Source organism: Triturus cristatus, chromosome 1_2, assembly GCF_964204655.1.
Source record: "Triturus cristatus chromosome 1_2, aTriCri1.1, whole genome shotgun sequence".
Lineage (NCBI taxonomy): Eukaryota > Metazoa > Chordata > Amphibia > Caudata > Salamandridae > Triturus > Triturus cristatus.
In genome coordinates, this window is record NC_140580.1 from 647,287,200 (window position 1) to 647,305,930 (window position 18,731).

The window sequence follows — 18,731 nt, forward strand, 5'->3', positions numbered from 1 at the left end:
TTTGTCAGTACACATACATAAGCATTCCAAGACTCTCACACTCTACTCTCTATCTCTGGCTGCCCTGAATTCTGGGTCCTCATTGTCATTGCTGATTGTCCCTCACTTCATCCAGGATAAATGTTTTCTCACTTTTCCACGGCTGCCAAGACTGTCGGAATAAAACAAAATCTGTGGGCTAGCTATTGGGCATAATATTTCTGCATAATGATTTAAAACAAAAAGTGAAAAATCCTGTTCTAATTGCTGGTAAACAACAGTAACCCAAACAATCACCGTTAGACGTCTGTATGCAGTGTGTAAAAATGAGTAGTTTGTAAAAATGTGCCAGTTGTTCAAAAAAAGTCATATCACATAATAATATGTTGCCATTTGCTTGACATTAAGGAGTCTCTGCTCCCCACCGTAACGGAATGCGGGACCGTCCTCCAGGGGTGCGGCGGTCCCGCACCTGCAATTAGGATGCCACCGTGGCAGTGGCATCCCCTATTCCCAGCACTGTGGCGGGTGGTGCTCACAGCACCGCCCGCCACAATGCTGAGAATACATGTTGTGCATTGGCATGCACAAGGTGACAGGCACCACGCGGAGCCTGCCACCTTGTCCATGCCAATGCAGGGAAACCCCCCATGTGCACTCCCCAACCTCCTGGGGGCCCGCTATGGGCCCCCAATAGCAAAGACCGCAATAGCAAAGACCGCATGCCTCTCAATGGCGGCAACGCCGCCATGGAAATGCTGATCTCTGCCGTAATCATAATATGGTGGCGGTGTCTGCAAGACACCGCCACCATATTAACCATGTTTCCGTCTGCCGTGGACCCCCCAGCCATCCTAATATGGCGGGGGGTTTCTGAGGTGTGGATGGTGGGCAGATCGCCCCCACCGGGCCGGCGGTAGTCACCAGGGGCGATCCGCCCGCCATCCTAATGGGCCCCAAAGTCCTACTGGTTTTATTTGATCGCTTGTCCTTGTCTTTTTAGAATGCATTTAATGAGCACTTGCAATTTTTGTGGTTTAAAATGAGCACTTTATATCTATATTAAGTATGCTACTATTTTGTTTTTAATTTTACAATCCTATGTTTATTCTAGGGATAATGTTATGTTAATTTCATTTTCAGAGCGCACGGTTACCCAAGGGTGGCCTGGCTCTGGCTACTGTCTTTCCGATTACAGGGTGAGTATAGACCTATGTGGCAAACAGCCAGATTTTCAGCCCTTTCCTGAAAGTCAACAGTTCCGTGGCGTAATGGTGGAGATGCATTGCCTCCTTCATCAGAGTCAGTGACAGAAAAATAAAATGATAATAAAACAACATCATTTTATTTTTCTGTGACTGGTTTAGGCATGTGTGTAGGGTGGGGCGGGGCTGGGAGGAGTGCTGGGCACTTAGAAGTGCACATGCAAGTTTGGCCAGCCGTCTTAGGCCGGGCAAACAAACATGCACATTTCTATTTCTCCAACTCAGCTGACTCCCAGGAACTGTCTGAGCAGCCTGGCAGCCCAGACCAGTTATTTGTGAGAAGGTATTTGTGCTCTTTATGTTTGTTCAACTTTTATGATCCTTTTGATCAAAATAAAGTTATTATGACATAAAAATACCAGTATTTTTCCTAAACAAATATCTTTTTCAGACCTACTATTTTTAACAGCACAGAAAAAATGTTGCTGTATAAACTTAGATACATTGTTGCTTGCAGTTTTCAGTTCTTGCTTTTATGAAAGACCAGTTTGTTTATTGACTTGCATGGTGCAGAAATGTAGTCCCCACTATTTGGCCACACCTATTAGTTACATAGACCATGCTGACTTTACCCCCCACCATACCTGTTTCATCCCATTTAAAGTGCCATATACAGGTGCAACTGCCCCTCGAGAACAAGAAGAGTTGGAACCCTCTCTGTCTGCCTTGCACACGAACACACCTTTGTACCATAGTGCAACATGTGTGCGAGTCTAACACATGTTTTGTACTGGAAGGCTGCTTTCTAGCATAAGTGTTGTACTGGAATTGTAGCTTTCTAGCACAAAACACTGTGCTTAGACAAATTGTAAAACATTTCCCACTTTGGGGCCGATTCCGGCCGCAAAACGAACTGACTGACACGGACCCGGACAGAATACCGACCAACACGGACCAGCTCCGTACGACCCGTGCAGTACGATGCAACGCGAGTGAATTACAACTGACACGTACAGAATACAAGCCGTACGACCGAGCCATAGGGAAAATAGTGATCCAGATGGAAAACCGACGCGATTTTCACCGACAGACTCGAACCCAGAATGAACCCGACCGACCCGTACCCGCGATGTCCGATCCACGCAGTACGATGCAATGCGTGTAAGCCCAGACCGACTCGCACGGAGACCAAGCCGCACGACCGACACGCACAGACAACCGGACACACAAGCAATAGAGACCGCCACGACCGACGCGTACCAAAAACAGAAGATAGGTAGCGTGAACGAGGCAGAGAAGCCCGCACGAGACAACAGCAGTGCCCGTTTCCGTCACATGAACGTCTCCTTCATGCCTACAAAACCCAAAGGAAAAAAGACAAAAAAAAGACCAAACAAGCAATGACAAAGCCAATAAATATCAAATAAAAAAAAAATGGGACAAAGACACACCCACAACTCCAACTATATAAAGGACTACAATCACTACCATCATCCCTTGCAAACAGGAGACACAGCCAGCAGCAAACACCATTACACAGCAACCACAGCCACACTCACAACTCACACATCACACAACCCACACACCATCAGCACCTCATACAAAAGCACATACACACATACACCCAGCAAAACCAACACCAAACCACCGTTACTTGCACCCTCACACACACATCCCTCACCACCACCACCCATCACCATGCCTCCAAAGAAGAATCCAAAGTTCACAGATAGTGAGTTAGAAGTGCTGGTAGACGAGATCATCAGAGTAGAGCCACATGTGTTTGGTACATTGGTCCAAAGGACCTCTATCTCACAGAAAACCAAGATGTGGGCGAGGATTGTGGACAAGGTGAACACACAAGCACCAGCAAGGCGCACAAAGGACGATATCCAGAACAGGTGGTATGAAGTGCGCAGAAGGGTCAAGAAACTCCTCGAAAAAGATCACGCCCTGAGTCAGTGCACCGGTGGTGGCCCTCCTGCCAAACCATTCTACTTCAGGACCTGGGAGGAGAAGGTGCGGGACATCCTACCACCAGAGAGCGTTCATGGTCTAACAGACATCCCAGAGCCTGGTGAGTACACAAACAACATACCCAAGATTGTGTGGCAAGGGGACAGTGAAACAATGCACTGCGTGCAAAGCTACACTGACCAATAGATAACCATCCCAAGATGTGTATGCCAGTCAGACAAACACAATATCTGCCATCTCATAGTGACTGGGAACTGTGTCATGACATGCACCAACCTACAAACAAATAGAGCAAGCCAGTGGCACAAAGCCAAATAGACCCTGCCAGACAGTTTTCCACCACAAACACACCACCTCACAGTGCAGCAGACTGTCAGGAAGGAATAGTGGGGATGCAGGTGAAGTGAGTGTATCCAAAAGGATGATGGGGCCTGTAGTCACAGATAATGCTCCCACTCCTGATTGGCCCATCAAGACTTCTCTGAAACATGCCCACATCCCAGGGAGTGGAAAATGACTGACAAGATGGCTGATACTGGGTCCTGCTGTGGGGAGCACACGGCCCTGCTCGAGGTTGTGTGCAAATCAGAAGCAGGACACCACTGACTGACATCCTGAAAGACAACTTGCACGCCCAACAATGGAAGCACGTTTCATGATGGGAAGGAGGACTGACAGCCCTGACCATACTTACCAGCATGTGGAGACACCCCCCGCAACACAAACTCCACACAACTCACCTGGTAGAATGCATTGCCACACACCTCATTGAAATATCAGCAAAAGATACCCCGCACTGGGTGCTGCTGTGTGAAGCACAGGGGCACACTTTGGACTTGTAGCCAAACAAACACCATGATTTCACAGTCAGCCATCTTGCCATGGCTGTCACATCCCCTCACAGGGAAGCAGAGTCAAGAGGGAGGAAGTATGGGCATGCTGGGAAGGGGGTGTAGCCAAGAGTATGATGGGAGTCACAGTCACAGACAATCTACACCCAACCACATGGCCCAGCAAGATCAAAATGAAACATACTCGCCTCACAGGGAGTGGGAAGGGACAGCCAAGATGTCTGACACTGGGCTCTGTCATGGGGAGCACAAGGCCATGCTGGGAAATGGCCAACAACAAACACCAGGACTACACAGTCAGCCATCTTGCCATTGCTGTCACACGCCCTCACAGTGAAGCAGAGTCAAGAGGGAGGAAGTATGGGCATGCTGGGAAGGGGGTGTAGCCAAGAGTATGATGGGAGTCACAGTCACAGACAATCTACACCCACCCACATGGCCCAGCAAGATCAAAATGAACCATACTCGCCTCACAGGGAGTGGGAAGGGACAGCCATGAAGTCGGACACTGGGCTCTGTCATGGGGAGCACAAGGCCATGCTGGGAAATGGCCAACAACAATATCAAACTCTGTCCGCAACAAGCTGGGAAAAAGCAGTGTACAGGCAGGCATCTGTTCGAAAAGTAGAACATGTCATGTTTGTGACCCATCGATGCATGTAGAAACATAACTCACATTGTGTGTCTCTTCCAAACACAGGTGGTGCTGGGCACCCAGCACCAAATGATGAGGATACCCAGTCCCAGACTCTGGCGGACACTGAGCTCTCTGGTCTGACTCTCTCTCTGTCCTCTTCGGATGACGACGACCCACCTGGCCCCTCCGATGTGAGCCATCATGCAGCACCATCAGCATCAACATCTGCACCCCCTTTACCCATGCCTCCAGCATCTGGACACCGACAGGGCACCCCCACCAACATGGACAGACCAAGGCCAATTAACACCCACAGCACAGGGTCACAGGACCCCCAGGAAGCTACAGCAAACACCACCAGCAACACCACCCAAGGGGTCCCAGTGTCACCTGTGCGGCATGCTGCTGGTCCTGCCTGTGTGGATAGGGGTGCTGGGAGGGGTGGAAGGCACAGGGCGCGCCTTGCAGAGGGGTCTGGACTGCATGATGACCCCCACCTGGCACGCATCTTTGATGCGTACCAGGATAGCACCGGAGGATTTGGTCAGGTAGTGGGGATCCTCAAGGACATGCAACACGAGCAGGTCACCCACCATGCCCGCATGGAGGCCAAGTGGGATGACATTACTGCGGTGCATCGGGACATACTCCAATGCCTCCACCAGATCAACACCAACCTGTCCACACCTCCCTGTGTGGCCACAACATCTATCGCAACACCATCTGCCAGTGCCACAGGGAGGGAGGAGGACTCTGGCGGAGAGTCCCCTGTACCGCAGAGGCCTGCACATGAGGATCCCCCCCGGAAGAAGAGGGGTCATCTGAAGAAGGACATGTGAGAGGCAGATGACCCAGCACATCCCCCAGGGCCTCTAAACCTGTTCTGGACAATGTCCTTTGTGCACAACCCGTTCACCTTGTCCAATCGCACACAGCTCGCCCACATGACATGGAGGGTTCATGTTAGGCCAATGTAGCAGATGACTGTGGACTTTACTCTGGACATTTCATCTACCAGCACTTCCAACTCTAATGTGAACTTTGGAGTCCCAAACCAATGTACAGCACCCACCATCCTGTGCACTTCCCTCACACATGTTTGAAAATAAACTCACCAGTACACCATACTTGCCTCTGTTGTGATTCCAACTTGTCATGTTCAGGGAGATGTCGATCTGCTACACAACACAGTGCATGCCAAATACTGCAACAATGTGACCAACGTAAGTTGAGTCATGGTGATGTGACACATGTGAGGGAGACACACCCCTATGGCAACACAACACATACTCAACATGGCCATGTTACTCATCACACACAATGATGTTGACCTGAAACACATTGGCATGCACAGACACAACACCAATACCAGTCAGTGGTAACAAGTCCAAAGGTGAGGTAAACAGATGTCACTGAGATGTGGGAAGACAGACAACGCACATAAGAAAGCATAGCACAGGTTCATTACACAGCAGCAACACGTTTATTCCACAATGGTTGCACGGTCATTCTACGTAACAGTGAACACACACTCACAATGTGTTGGAGAATGGAAGTCCAGGGATGTGTGGTACATCAGTTGATGGGAATGGTCAACTTCCACACTGGTGTTGGCTTCTGGGTATTGGGGGTCAGTGTTGACCAAACAACAGGCAAAGTACCCTGGGAAGGACAGACACAAGACACAGTCAAAAGCACAGAAGAACAGGAGAGAACTGCAATACACATGCACTAAACATGTTGCAAGACACCTACACAAAAACTAGTTAGCAGTACTACCCTATTGTGGAGTACACACCACCTGAATGGACACATCACTGCACGCATCCAGTCAAGTGGCACACAGACACACTCGGACAGCAACAGAGCTGCCACAACACATTCCAGGCTACTTCCATACATTCACATAACAACCCTTGGAACTCAGATTCAGGTGAAGAAGTTGTTGATGAGCTGTGAGTGGACGTCACCCTCATCCTCATCATCACTGGCATCTTGGCCCAGGCCGGGATCCTCCACAGGTGCCGGAGGTTGGTCATCGTCATCATCATCCTGGATGAGAGGCATCTCCTTCCGCACTTCCATGTTGTGTAGCATGCAGCATACAAGGATTATTTTGCACACCTTTGCAGGCTCATATGGGAGGGCCCCTCCGGTCTTGTCCAGGCAGCGAAAGCGGCTTTTCAGAAGGCTGAATGTCCGCTCAATCACCCTCCTGCTCCGACCATGTGCCTCATTGTAGCGCAGCTCGGCTGGTGTCACAGGGTTCCTGAGGGGTGTCAGCAACCACGGCATGTTGGGATATCCGGAGTCACCTACACACACAAAAATGAACAAGTAGCTGAGTAGGAGTGCGGGATACAACATTGACAAACACACACAATAAAAAACAGTCAGTACACACTGACAAGCCAGGCATGCTGAGCTGGCATCTGTGACATCAGCGTTGCTATGCGACTACTCCTCATAATGTAGGCATCGTGCGCAGAATCACGGAACCGTGCACACACATGTGTGATCGGCATGTCAGGAAGACATACCACCAGAGCATTGATGGAGTGGTAGTGCTTCCTGGTACGGTATGCCTGCTCATGTGCCTGTGGTGGTATCAGGGCCACATGTGTCCCATCAATAGATCCAATGACGTTCGGCATCCTACCCAGTGGATAAAAGGCATCCTTTATTTCAGGGACTTCAGCTGGGCTCGGGAACTTGATATACAGGTCTAGGAAATGCAACATCCCCTCCAGGACATCGTGTAGCACCCGACTAAACATCGTTTGCGACATACCACCAGCAGTAGCCACAGTGTACTGGAAGGTACCAGTAGCAAAGAAGTGCAGGGCTGCCATCACCTTCACCTCTGGGGCCAGTGCTGTAGGGTATGTCCGGCCAGGTAGCAGATGTGGTGCCAACTGCTCCACCAACTCCTCAATCAGTGGCCTGGTGAAGCGTCACCGTCTGATGCAGTCGCGTTCCTGCATGGTTGCAAGGTCTGGGAATGGTCTATGGACAGCTGGTGCCCTGCAGTACAGAGATGCACAAAGGAAGATTGTCAGTTCATCCACCCATGTGGCCATGACCAGGATCAATATCACATGCCATATCATGACATTACACAATGTACTGAGGCATGTGCTTTTGGGCGTGGACACATATGTCACCTACATGACCACCACCTCACATCTCAGTTCCACATGTCCACATGAGTCCCACGTAGTGCAATGGCCAATCATCTGGCTGTGTCACCCAACCTATGTACTGCTGCAATGTTCCAAACACACACCACAGTGACAAGTGAGGCCTGATGTCTCCCAGGCATCACAGATCTTTGCCATGCAGAAACCCAGGGTCCCTGTATTGCCACATCGACACAGCAATGGACATGGCGTAGCACGTACACACCACAAGGCTAGCGTAAGTCCCACAGGTAGTGGCCATTGTTGTTCTTGCCGGCCCTACATGTACGTCTCTTAGACACACACCCCATCAAGGTTGATGCATATACCACATGGATGTGGAGACTGTCACCCATTGGGCACATTTGATCAGACACATCTGAGACACAACATGCACACAGACTGTGGGTGTACATCAGTATTGTGGCTACAGGTCTCACTGTGACGTACATGCCATCACCCCCAGGACTCAGGGTGTATGTGACATGTCCTAAACATATCCAACCTGAAACTGTGTCCGTGACTCATGCCCATTAATGTACAATTGCACATCACAGTGGTAATGTGCACAACACACAAAGGATTCTGCCCCCATGTACACGTGCACAGCCTGGGAGTGGCTGCACAAAGTGCCACCCAACAAACCATATATGCCCCCCACCCCAAACACCCAGGGAATGCAGCCTTACATGCCATGGGACACTGTGTGGCCAATGCTGTAGTGTGGTAGGTGTGCACAGGTGTCTCTGGCCAGTAAATGTGTGTTGCAGCCGTAAAAAAGTCACACCAATGTGTCTGATGTGGGTGACAATGCGTACGCATTGCACGGTTCATGACGGAGCCGTGCGTACGCTTTGTCATTGAATGCAATGAGGTCCGACGCGGGTGACAATGCGTACGCATTGCACGGATCATGACCGAGCCGTGCGTACGCTTTGTCATTGAGTGCAATAAGGTCCGACGCGGGTGACTATCATGCATGTGCGTCGGACAGGCATGGTCCGAGACAGGCGTACGCCTTGGCCATTGAATAGTATGGAGACGGGTGCATGTGTATTTTCAAAATACGCGTTGTACAGTCAGTTGAACGAGCCGGGCGAACCCATTGGCTCCGGACTGTCATGGAGACGGATGCAGATTCAATACTTGTAAGAGTTGTGCACTGGAAATTCAGTTGGATGCCTACAACAATGTTGCAATTTCAAGTGTTTGAAGGTGAAGATTTGAACGATGCGGAAGGCGTGTACGAGTCGTACATTTAAATGGATTGGCCAGATTCATAGAATGCAACCGTGTTGGACCTATCACTTGGGACACAGGGCACAGAGTCTGCCTCTGCAGCACAGATATAAAGCTGGCTGGCCCCCAGGGAGCTCACTTGCCTGCACTACATGCTACTGGACCACATCCCTGCTACCACTGCTGCTGTCTCTGCATCTTCTGGCTCCTGCTATGGCACGTACTCTGGAGAGGGCCCCAGCCTTCACTGAGGAGGAGAACCAGGCCCTGCTGGAAGGACTCCTTCCAGAGTACAGCAAGCTCTATGGGAAACCATGGGAGCAGGTGAGTGTGCAGTCCACTGCCTTCCTAATTATGCATGTTGTCTGACTAGCAGTACTAGCAGTGTGTACACCAGTGGCAAGCATTCTCCCTGACTCCTTTCATCCCCCAAAGTGCGTAGGTACATGTAATGAATAGGTTTCCTGATGCTAAAGTGCATTAGTGCAAGCTTAAACTATCCAGGCATTGTTAACATGTCAGACATGCATGTGATTTTTCCTTCCCCATGGTTGCACTACCTGTTTAATTCATTTCCCTTTGTGATGATGACATGTATATCCAAATGTGTGCTGCACAAATCTGGGGCATGTGTGTTAATGTACTTTTTTGACTTTGTCATCCTCACAGGTTGATGCCCACCAGAAGCAGGAATCTGGCTGACCATCGCCCGGGCTGTTCGTTCGGTTGGGGTCTACAAGCGACGGATCCGCAACTGCCAGAAGAGGTGGCAGAACCTTCAGGGCTGGACCCGGAGGATAGCTAGAGTCCAGCTGAAGCTGTCACCTCCACGCAGGAAGGGCGGACACCGGACCCTGACTCCCCACATGCTCCGGATCCTGGCGGTGGTCTTCCCGGACCTGGATAGGCAGCTGAAGGCCAGACAGCAGCAGGAAGGGGGTAAGTCTATGCCTGATCTGTGTACTATGTCTGACATGCTAATAGCAGTCTTTTGGCCTGGTCACACTTCCACATTACGTAGGTCTTGTAGTCCAATACTCATGTCCCTCAATTGTGTGATGCACCCTCCTCATCTGTTCCACAGGTGTGGCCCCTACAGTCTGTTGCTTGTGTCACTGGGGCACTGTGTCCCTGCAGTCAGCTGTGCTTTAGCTACCGGTCAGCATCTGTTCCCGTGACTCTGTTGTGTGTTTCATGGGTGGGTCGATTTTTTACACAATGCCTGAGATCTGACATGTGATCTGTGTGTGCCCTTGAGACGTGTTCCAATAGCTGGTCTGACTCGCAACATGTGGCTGGGGTATTCCAAACAAACCCATGCAGCAGGGGACTCCAATTTTTGGGCCTCAGGAGTATGTATATCAAGTATGTCACACTTGCTTAGCCACCTGACTACTGTCCAGGGCCTAACACTGTTTCACGTAGACCTGGCCAGTCATGCCTCCTCAAGGGCATTTAGAAACACTCTGTAATCCCACTCCTTTGTATGAAATTGCAGGTTGTGCTTAGTGACATGTGCCCTCAGGTGTCTGCCTCTGTGTCATTAGGGTGTGGCTTGTTGTTACGTACAACTGGGGTGTCCATGATTCAGAGGGTCAGCAGGACATCTGAGATGTGACTGTGAGAGACAAGACCTGTGTGACATATAGGTGTGTGATCATCTGACAGCGCACATTGGAGTATGCAACTGTGTCCTTCATGCAGCTGGGTTACATGCATGGCAGACTGTGATGTGTTAATGTACAGGGATTTGTGTTTGCAGAGACTCATGTCTGATTTGCATGATGTGAGGTCTTCTGGGTCCTGGATATGTTGTTTGCATTGGGATGGGCAAGTGCGCCGGTCATCTGCAGAGTTAGCTTTACCCCTGAGCTAGGATTGTGAGTCAGTGCATATTGTTGTTGACTGGATGCCCTGTCCCTGTGACAGAAGACAGTGTTGATTGACCTTCAGGGCATCCCAGTGCCATAGCATTTAACTATGTAACAGACTTCTCTGCGAATCTACATTTGTTTAACTCGGCTGCTAATCCATTGCTCTCTAAGATTTTAAGGACTGCCCTGAGAATAGAATCATGATGTGATCTGCTTTTTCCCATGACTAAAATGTCATCTTGGAAGAAAATGACTTCAGACATAGTCTAGACATTTAATCCTTACTTTAGATTCAATATCGGCGTTCTTTTGAAGAAACTCCGTTTCGATTACCCAATCTTCGAAGAAACGTCGTAGGCACTTGTTGAACTGCTGCGTAGAAAGATCCCAGGATCGCCGCCAAAATTGTAGCAATAATCCACACGAATTTAGTTATCTTTTAAGTCTTCTTTTATTTAAAGTAAGCACGGAGATAAAAGGGTGCTGCTACCTCCACGAAGACTTCAACTCTCCTCTGTCATTCTAAGGTTCTATCACCAACACTCTAAATGATGTAATACATTCTAGAAATACAGTTCTAATGCTCAGTACAAAATATGCACACAAGTATATTACTACAAGTGACCCTGCATTGTGTTCAAGTGTGCACCATGCACCCCATTGTGGCATTGCCAATCAGGACATGAGAACATCATAGTGTGTGTTGCTGACATGCATCACAAGCATGTGAAATGAGTCACTGCCCATCGCTTCATCCGGACACCTGTACTGAGTCAGTAGCAAAAGATGTGCTGTGTGTATAGTGACATACTCCTACATGTTCACTTGCATGTACAAATAATGTGTGGGTGGTGCATGTTGGCACATTGGGGTGTTAGCATCCAACATGCAACAGACATATGTGTGAAAGTCAAGGAGGGATATGTGTGCCATGGTTGATGTTGAGAATGACAATTGTCTTATTCTAAACAGTGTTGGCACTTTGAGCTGTGTTCAGCTGATGATGCCAGAGCTTGTCCTGTGATGTGATGTACTCACTGTGGTGTGTGCAGTCAGTGCAGGTGACTGATGTTGTTCTCTTACTTCCTATTCCTATCCATATATATCCACGGCCACAGGAGGGGACAGCTCCTCGGACCAGGAGGAGCCACAGAGCCTTACAGGGACAGAAGGAGAGGAGTTGAGTGGACCCAGTGACACGGAGGGTGGGTGGAGCCACACAGAGGAGTCGTCAGCACCATCCTACCCAGCTGAGGGCCGCAGCAGCTCTGAGGATGACTGGTGTTTTCCCTGCCCGGTGTCCTTGGAGCACACATCCGGTCCCAGCATAGGACGAGGGCGGGCAGACCTCATTTCCCAGGTGAAGCCCTTGCTGTTGCAGCCGTCTGGGACGCGCCCGGAGGGATCGGGAACTGCAGGCCACCGAGGTGCACCTCGTGCCCCAGGACCCCTCAAGCTGCCCCTTCTTAACGCTCGGCTTGGCAGGTTGTGGAACAGAAGATTCCTAAATTTGCCGCCCTTGAAGTTCTGCTCAGATTACTTCCGGAGCAAGACTTCGTCGTGGGGGGTGCTGGCTGTGCCTCCTTTCAGGTGTTCAACAATTACAGACGGGGGGACAAACCTGAGGTCCGGTGGAAGGCTGGGAAATCGAGCGCAGCCAGGTCCTTTGAGCCCGTAGCGTCTCCCTCCTGCCGTCGCTTGCTGTGGTGGCCGCTGTGTGGGGGGAGCGCACGCTAGAACTACATCCCTCACGATCCCCTGGGGCCTGAAACACGCCGCCAGCACGCCCGGAGGTGCTACTTAACGGACCCTGACCCCCGCGTCACGGGACCGCACGCGGGTCGGCGCCGGGAGAAGCCCGGGACAAGGGCTGGACCGTCTGTGGCCGTCCGAGGCCGATAGAGGCCGGGCTGGGCCATTCCATTCGGTTCGCGAGGCAACTTGGTCATCTGTCTACAGCCATAAAAGGACTTCTGAGATCCTCAAGATAAGTCAGGGGAGTGAAGGTTAAACATCGTTGGCCTATAGTCAAACACCAGAGTGGGGGGCATAACAAATTGATGTGTTACACGTTACTCTTGTTATTACCTGTGTGTCACCAGTGTTGGGCAACACTCATCGTAGCGTGTCAGCTAATATATTGTGGATCCTTACATCCGGGTTAGTTCCAGGCGATATTCTGAGAACACGTATCTCGAGGAACCATACATACGATACCATACGTCCATAGCCCCAGTGGTGATATGGGGAAAACCAAAAAAAAACCAATTAGACCAGGGGCGGGAGTTAAGGGCACATTGGATGCATTTATTACGCGAGCCGAATCCCTGTTGACGCACGAGATACAGTTAACGGAGCGTAGGTTGTCCCTTGATTCTCTATTGGCACATAAACGTTCCTCGTTGGGGACAATAGCTGAATGTGTTACGCCTGGGGTAAGCAGACCGGCAGGTCAGGGACTTCCCGCGTAGAGCAAAAATCAGGGCTCCACAAAAGTACAAGTCCACACAAACAGGCGAGTAGGTGGGGATCAAGAGTTATCGACATCGGAGGGGTCTGCGGCAGATACATTGGTTAGTGGGACTGGGGGAGTCCATGAGGGAGTCCACGAGCAGGAAGGCATCACACCCGGGGGCGAGAGGGATCCCAATGCTCTATTAGAGAGGGAAAGGGAAGTAGTTACCCGCTCAAAAAAAGTGTTATTAGTGCCAGACCCCTCTCTAGAAATTGTCACCACTGAGAGTTCAAAGTCCACAACTATGCCACAAAGTAAGGGGACAAATATAAAAAAAAAAAAAGACATAAAAGCAAAAAAAGGAGGCTTCAGAAAAGACCCTATAATAGTAGAGGATGAAAGTAATAGGTCACCCTGCAAACAGTGCGATTCCGGTTCCCCCGTTAACAGAACGGTTTGGTCGCAGGAGTTATTGAAAATACTCGAGTCCAAATTGGAAGCTCTTTTTCTTAAACATTTGGCTCCCTTGGTGGAAGACATAAAGAAAATCGAGGAGAAAGTCAGTAGGTTGTTAGAAGCGGAAAAGGGCGATCACTCAGTGCCCCAACAAACCATGAACCACGACGGGTTAGGGATCGCACCTTGCCCGGGACGGGCAGGGACGAAGCAGAGGGTTGTTCCAACTGTGAGCAATGATAAAGACATACCTCCTAGTTTGGCGCTCGTGAGTCCACAACAAGAGATTAGCACAAAAGGGCCGACAGCAGCCCACAGCCTCCCGAATGTCCAGGTGCAGAGTTCGCCGGGTTTGCAGACGCTGGATTTGCCCCCAGCATCTTGCCCTTACACAATAGTCTTAGCAGGGGTTCCAGCCCACAATGGGGAAATAGAAGAGACCACAAGTTCCTTGATAAATAAGGTCAATCATTGGCTGCACAATAACGTGAAGGAATCCAAGCATCAGAGTATTCATACTCTCATGGCAAGGAGGGTAGCTTGGATGGGTCCCTCGGAGAAGAAGTTTGCAGGAGACTGTGTTATTGTTAATTTTAGACACCCAGAGCTGGTAAAAGAATTGCTTGATTACAGTTATGTGGCTTTTGACAGCGGGACGACCATAAAAATGCTCCCCTTGAACTTTTTCTATAGGGACCATGCAAAAGAGTTACGCCAAGTGCCACGTAGAAGAGGGGAAATCCCTATAACAAGGTCGTACAGACTGGGGTCAGTCTCAAATAGGTTAATCCCACTGTCTGATGCGGCAGTGATGGACGAACTAGATTGACTGACCCCCGTTGTAAACACGGAAAATGTATCCCCTCTAGCTAATGTCACGCTAAGGGAGAATGTTGGCATTACAGGAAATATTCTCTCACTTGAAATCCCCCAAAATGAGGTTGCAACTATCTACATAGACAATAGTCCAGCTTCAGAACTGAGTAGTTTAGTAGGATTGGTGTCTCAAAAACAGCGTACCTCAGTGAGGAATGAGCCCACCCTCGGGGTCGACGAACTCAGGGTGGTATCGTGGAACATTGCTGGAATCTCGACCAAATTAAGAAACAAGGAATGGTTGGATTTCAGCAAAAAGTTCCACATTATTTGCCTACAAGAAACATGGGAGTCGGTTAGTAGTGCCCCGCATTTAGAAGGGTACAAAATGTTTTTTGTGCCCGCCCAAAAATCCTTGATGGGAAGAGCTAAAGGGGGACTAATAACGTACGTGTCTCTGGCATTACAAGGGACTTGGGAGGTTATGGGCTGGAACTCGGACAACATTCAGGGTCTTAGCTACGGTAAAAAGGGGTTAAAATTTGTACTGATAAATTTTTACAATGCGGGCCAATCATTGCAGAGGCTGGCTGAACTGAAGGATAGACTGGTGTGATTCTGGTGGGCGATTTTAACTGTCACCCATGTCCATACTTGAAATGGGGCGGGGGAATATGGAACTCTTGTCCATCCATTACGGATTGGCACCTTGAACACACACTGGAAGGCAGTGAATTGAGCAAGATTCTGGGCATATATGATCTAGCCCCTACAATGGATTTAATCAAGCCCAGGATCCCTAACATTATTAATCCATCTTTTAAAGGCAGGGGAAGGGATACCATCATTGATTTTATTTTTGTTTCACATGGGTTTAAAAGTAGGATCATAGATTTTAATATAGAGATTAGTATTTTTAGTGATCACAACCCCCTGGTGTTGTCATTGTTGGATGCGGATCCACCTGAGCAGTCAATGCCCAGGATGACAAGGGGAAATTTGGAAGCAATTGACCAGGGCAGGCGAATACGTTGGTCCAATATTGATGGGGAAGCATTTTATAAAAAACTTATTGCAGACCCAGAAAGCGGGATATGGTTGTGCCTAAGTCAAGAAATTAAAGGTAAAGAATTGATAAGCGCATTTGAAAGTATGGCAAGGGACATCGACAGGTTATTGAGGATTAAATCGCCTCCAATGCTCAACCTTACACCTAAATGGTTTGATAAAGCATGCTCCAGAGCCCAAAAAGAATTAAAACGGGCACTCAAAAAGGTGCCGAAGGACAGGAGTATGATAGCGGAACGTAGGGCTCAATATAAACTGGCCATAAAGAAGAGGAAAAACACTATCCATTACGAGGCCTTGTGAAGAACTGAATCCAGGGGAAAACCAACATGAAGTAAGTATTGTCCACAAAAGTTGTCCTTGGATTGGAAGATGTTTATTCTTCAAATTCTTCATAAATATAAGGAAGTCACAGGAGCACGTCTGTTGTGGCAGCAATCCAACCGAAGAGTAAATTTCATCCGTTTTGGAATGCTCTGCCACAACAGAGGTAACACACGAGCTCCACTTGAAAGAAAACCTTCTTTCAAGCAGCGCACGCCACAGAACACGGAGCGTTCATAGTGACAACCAAGAAAGTACAAAAGCATTTAAACAATAACAATAACAACTTACGTACTCTACATCATCTCCCTTTCTTCAATAACAAACAAAGAGTTGTAACGAAACTAAGACAAATAAAAATCCTTAAATTTTGCAGGAAATGAACAGTTCCTTATAGGTCTGAAAGATGTAGATGTTGTGGGTGTGGGAGAACCATGAGGCTCATTATTGGTCTGTAAAACTGAATCTTGAGAAGTAGATTGAGAGGTACAAAAATGATCCACTTGTGAAGTTTGTACAAGAAAATTGTCTGATGGAGAACCAACGGGGAAGTATGAACAAACAGGTGAACGAGCAAGATGTTTAGACAATCTAATCCTATCAGCTTGTTCAGCAGAAAGTTTAACTACAGCCCTTATATTCCACCACCCCTTTTTATCCAAAAAAACTGACCCCTTTGCAACTTTTAAAATTTGAGTTGGTAAAGAAAATTTCGAAGTGCCCTTAGTGACTCTACATGGATTTTTGATCATAACCCAATCACCAACTTGGAATGTATGTACAATATGTTTAACAGCACTATCAAAATTTCTCCTTTGTACCTCCTGTTGCCTCAAGACATTACTTCTAAGAAAATGCTTATCCTCACAAGCTACACAACTATTGTCTTTATTTGAAAGACTTTTTATCCAAGAAGGACAAATGTTTCCATTTAGATTTCTCCTTTTCAGTAATCGAAAAGGAGAAATGCCTGTAGTAGAATGAGGGGTAACAATATACGACCAAATCTTCTTCCTGAGAAATTCTTCAACATCCACATTGGAAGAAATAGCAGATTGAATTCCCTCCTTAAAAACCCTATTCATTCTCTCAATAAGACCATTGGAAGAAGGAGAGTACAAAGCAACTCTTAGGTGCTTAATATCATGTACCTTGAAATATTCTTGCATCAAAGAAGAGCAAAAATGTGACCCATTTTCCGTTACCACTTCTCTTGGAGAACCCTCAGCTCTAAAAACTCTATTCAAAAATTTAATGACAGCTTGTGAATTTGGACTTTCACAAAAATCGAAATCAACCCATTTTGAGTGATAGTCAATGAGGGAGATAATAAATTGTTTATGTTGAGGTAAAACAACAAAAGGACCCGCAAAATCCATTGCAAGTTTAGACCAAGGCTCCTCAGGTAAAGGAACACAATGTAAAGGAATTTGCTTAGTCTTCCAATGTTTATCTGAAACTAAACATGTATTACACTTATCAATCCAATTTGATACGTCCCCATCTAAACCTGGCCACCAAAAGTGTTCCTTTAGCTTCCTAGAAGTGGCGCCTATCCCTAAATGTCCTTCATGAGCTGCTTGAACAAGTTTTTCTCTAAAAATGGATGGAGGAACACATTGATCCCCCAGAAAAATTACGTCATTGACAATAGACAAATCATTTGACACTTGTGCGAATGATTTTAAAAAACCAGGAAGGGAACGTACCTTTGGCCATCCTGAAATAATCATATTCTTTACAGAAGAGAGTGTGGCATCATCACAATTAGCTTTTACCCAATCCGATTGTGATATACTGAAAGGAGACAGAACTAAATCCTCAATTGACGAAACCACACATTCCACATCATCACAGTTTGCATCATATGAATTCTCTTTTAGAGATAATCTAGAAAGACAATCTGCCCTCAAATTATGCCCTCCTGAAATGTGTTTTATGGTAAAGTTGAATTCATGCAACCTTGACAAAATTCTGACTAACCTGGTTGATGCCTTACCAGTGCCATTACCATTCAAAAGGTTCAACAAAGGTTTGTGATCACTCAAGAGAGTGAAGTGCGAGCCCCAGATATACGTTTTAAATTTCTCTACAGCCCAGGAACAAGCTAACGCTTCTCTTTCAATGGTGCTGTAATTTCTTTCTGCACCACTGAGAGATCTCGATGCAAATCCAACAGTATGTTCTTTTGAGCCTACCCATTGGCAAAGTACTGCACCCAAACCATGTTGACTTGCGTCAACTGATATGGTACATTTTAATCCTGGGGTAAAGGATGACAAAACAGGAGCTTCAACTATGACTTTCTTCACCAGATTGAACGCATGTTCAATCTCACTTGTCCAAATAAATTTCTCATTTTTCTTGAGAAGAGCACGCAAAGGCTGAACAATTTGAGAGTAACCTTGAATAAATCGAGAATAATACTCCGTCAAACCTAAAAAAGACTTTAGAGAATCTTTATCAGTTGGAATTGGAACATTTGAAATAGCTTGAGTAAGAGAAAATTTTGGCTTTATTCCACTTTCTGACAGTGAGTGTCCTAAATAATCTACCTCTTGTGCAAAAAATTTGCATTTATCTTTCCCTAAGGTCACACCAACCTCCTTGAAACGAGACAAAACTGCCCTGAGAGTGTTTATATGATCCCCCTTGTTTTTTGAAAAAATGA